The 318-nt window shown below is 19.8% G+C and overlaps 1 protein-coding gene across 2 annotated transcripts in view; it reads right to left on the bottom strand.

Moving 5' to 3' along the window:
- Nucleotides 1–318, bottom strand: part of LOC100162396 (EF-hand calcium-binding domain-containing protein 1) — a 10,311-nt gene that overhangs the window by 5,856 nt on the left and 4,137 nt on the right. The gene's annotated exons all lie outside the window — the stretch shown is intronic.

The following is a 318-nucleotide window of genomic DNA, read 5'->3' as shown; positions in this document are numbered from 1 at the left end:
TAGATACAAAAGTTGAACATTTTATAAATTTTTAACTACAAAATAATTATTCAAATTAAAATTGATAAATTTTGTCAAAATTCGATCTTTAAATGCTTATAAAAAAAAATTGTGCCTATTTATTTTTAATATTTTTCAACTGCTATTGTAAAAATATATCAGGAGCCTTGTATTAAATTTTTACACTTTTTAGCCCTACAGATAAAACTTTATTGATATTTATAGAAAAAAAAACTAAAAAAATTGAAAACATGTCTGTTTACATGTCTGTAAACAGCTCAAAAAGAGTCAAATTATTTTCAAAATTTTATCGTATAT

Source organism: Acyrthosiphon pisum, chromosome A2 (assembly GCF_005508785.2).
Source record: "Acyrthosiphon pisum isolate AL4f chromosome A2, pea_aphid_22Mar2018_4r6ur, whole genome shotgun sequence".
Taxonomy (NCBI): domain Eukaryota; kingdom Metazoa; phylum Arthropoda; class Insecta; order Hemiptera; family Aphididae; genus Acyrthosiphon; species Acyrthosiphon pisum.
This window is presented reverse-complemented; position numbering and strand designations above follow the sequence as displayed.